The sequence below is a fragment of the Stegostoma tigrinum genome, chromosome 34 (genome assembly GCF_030684315.1).
Source record: "Stegostoma tigrinum isolate sSteTig4 chromosome 34, sSteTig4.hap1, whole genome shotgun sequence".
Lineage (NCBI taxonomy): Eukaryota > Metazoa > Chordata > Chondrichthyes > Orectolobiformes > Stegostomatidae > Stegostoma > Stegostoma tigrinum.
The window spans coordinates 12,629,259-12,631,813 of record NC_081387.1 but is presented as its reverse complement, the minus strand read 5'-3'; the positions used below and the strand labels follow the sequence as shown (position 1 = coordinate 12,631,813).

The following is a 2,555-nucleotide window of genomic DNA, read 5'->3' as shown; positions in this document are numbered from 1 at the left end:
AGATGCTGCTTGGCCTGCTGTGTTCATCCAGCTCCACACTTTATTATCTCCAGTTTAACCAACCTCAGTTAGTGTAATATAAACATATTTATCAATTATCGGACCCTCCTAGTGCCCCATTGCATGTAAATATAATATTGTATGTGTAAGAGGTGCCTTTGGTTTGTTGGGATAGAATCAAACTCAGATGTTTTGTTTGTTTATTTGATATGCATCCGTATCGAGCCAAACTACATTTGTGAATACATATAAACACACAGTTATTTTTATGAATTTTAAAACTAAAACAAAACTGGTTCTCCCAAAGCACATTGTAAACCACTGAGGGCATTTAAGAACTGAGGATTTACTTGGGAAATTAGAGAGAAAGACCGGATGTGTAGACATGCACTTGGAGAACATAGATCATAGAACATACAACAGCACAGCATAATACAGGCCCTTCAGCCCACGATGTTGTGCCAACCTATTATCCTCCTAAAATCAATCTACCCTGTGTACCCTACATTTTACTAACCTCCAAGTGCCTATCCAAGAGTTGTTTAAAAGCCTCTAAAGTGTCTGACCCCACTACCACTGCCAGCAGCACATTCCACACGCCCACCACTCTGTGTGCAGAACCTACCTCTGACATCTCCTCTATGCCTTCCTCCAGTCACTTTAAAGTTATGTCCCCTCGTAATAGTTATTTCCGCCCTGGGGAAAAAGTCTCTGGCTATCCACTCTATCTATGCCTCCCATCATCTTGTAAACCTCCATCACGTCACCTCTCATCCTCCTTTGCTCCAATGAAAAAAGCCCTAGCTCCCTCAACCTTACATCATAATACCTGCCCTCCAGTCCAGGCAGCATCCAGGCAAGTCTCCTACGTACCCTCTCTAAAGCTTCCAAATCTTTCCGATAATGAGGTGACCAGAACCGAACACAATATTCCAAGTGAGGTCTAACCAGAGTTTAATAGAGTTGCAGCATAACCTCACGGCTCTTGAACTCAATTCCCCTGCCAATGAAAAACCAATGCACCGTACGCCTTCTTTACAACCCTATCACCTTGGGTAACAACTTTGAGGGATCTATGGACGTGAACCCCAAGATCCCTCTGTTTCTCCACACTGCTGAGAATCCTGCCATTAACCCTGTATTCTGCATTCAAATTTGACTTTCCAAAGCAAATCACCTCACACTTTTATATGCACCGACATCTACCTTGTGTTTCAAAAATAATAAACCAGGTCTCATGGTAAACAATATCTCATTATTAGTGTTAGCAAGTAAACCAGACACAGTTCAAAACAATATGTTCATCATTCCAATTACAGACCAGTTTTTGTTTGACAGAGTGGTGAGTGCCTGGAATGTGCAGCCAGAGGAGATGGCAGTCTCAGTTTAATCTTTCATCACTTCTCCCTGGTGCCCTTAATCTTGAATGTGATTTCTCCTGAACTCACTGATCTGATTGAAGGCAGATTTGCAAAGCTCCTTTGAAACAAAGGGTTAGACTTGTTCATTTTGTAGAGTCGGTTTAAATTGGTTAAAATGAAATACGTCAACTTTCACGAGCGAGGTTTGGAAGTTGCTTTTATTCGCGGTCACGTCAAATTCTGAAAAGTGTTTTGAAAACAGAGCGAATTTAGAGCCTTACTTGCAGTATATCAGGCGATTTCTTTCCAAGAGGCAGCTTGAAGGCATCTAGGGGGCGGAGCGTTTCTTTTCCGGTATATATGCAAATACAAAATATACCACGCCCACCCCACACCATCAACGTCTGCGTTTTGTTTCACTGGGGAGGGTATGTTCCTTTTAAGGGATACATGCAAATAAGAAAGGCATCACCTATCTTGTGTATTATTCCCAGAAAACAGGAGCATTGCAAATGTGCTGTGATCCACGTGAGGAATTGGGCTTCTTCCCCGTCGCAGAACCTTCGGTGGGTGACTTATCGATGTGAGAAAATAGAGTGAGTGTGAGTGTGAGAGGTAGCTGGTGTTGTGGGATGTGAGCGAGTGAGAGTTGTGAGCATACTTACCTGGCAGGGGAGATACCATGATCAACAAGGTGGTTCTCCCAGGACGAGGCTAGCCCATTGCACTTCGGGTGTGCTGACGCCTGCGATGTCCCCAAATGCGGGATACTCGACTGCAAAATTTGTGGTAGTGGGGGACTGCGTTCGCGCTCTCCCCTGGTTTTTCAAACTAATGACAGGTTTCACTTTCCCCTGTGTAAGTCGCTCCGGTAACGTTGTCTCCGTATGCTTTCGGATTAGGCTTTTCAGAAGCCCGGTGCGCTGTTTGTTCTTCGCTCCCTCTGGCACAATCTCCACGTGCGGGTGGGTCGTGTTCTCCAGGTATGAGGAGACCAAATGGGTAGCAACTTCAGCAGCGTGCGTTAACAGCGACTTTTAATGTTAACTATTAACTTATTCCTTTTTTCAACTTATTCTAATAACTTTGTTTCTTTGAATACTTTCTACCTTAGATGGTGATGTGTGTTTTAACTTTACTCCTGTACTGAAGTAAATGTGACAGTACAATCTAAAATCTAAATGTCAATTTATG

General features: G+C 43.2%; 1 non-coding gene across 1 annotated transcript; it reads left to right on the top strand.

Moving 5' to 3' along the window:
- The first annotated feature begins 2,018 nt into the window (after positions 1-2,018).
- Positions 2,019-2,182, top strand: LOC125446684 (U1 spliceosomal RNA). The gene has a single exon (XR_007246454.2). It is a non-coding gene; the product is annotated as a U1 spliceosomal RNA (small nuclear RNA).
- Positions 2,183-2,555: the final 373 nt, after the last annotated feature.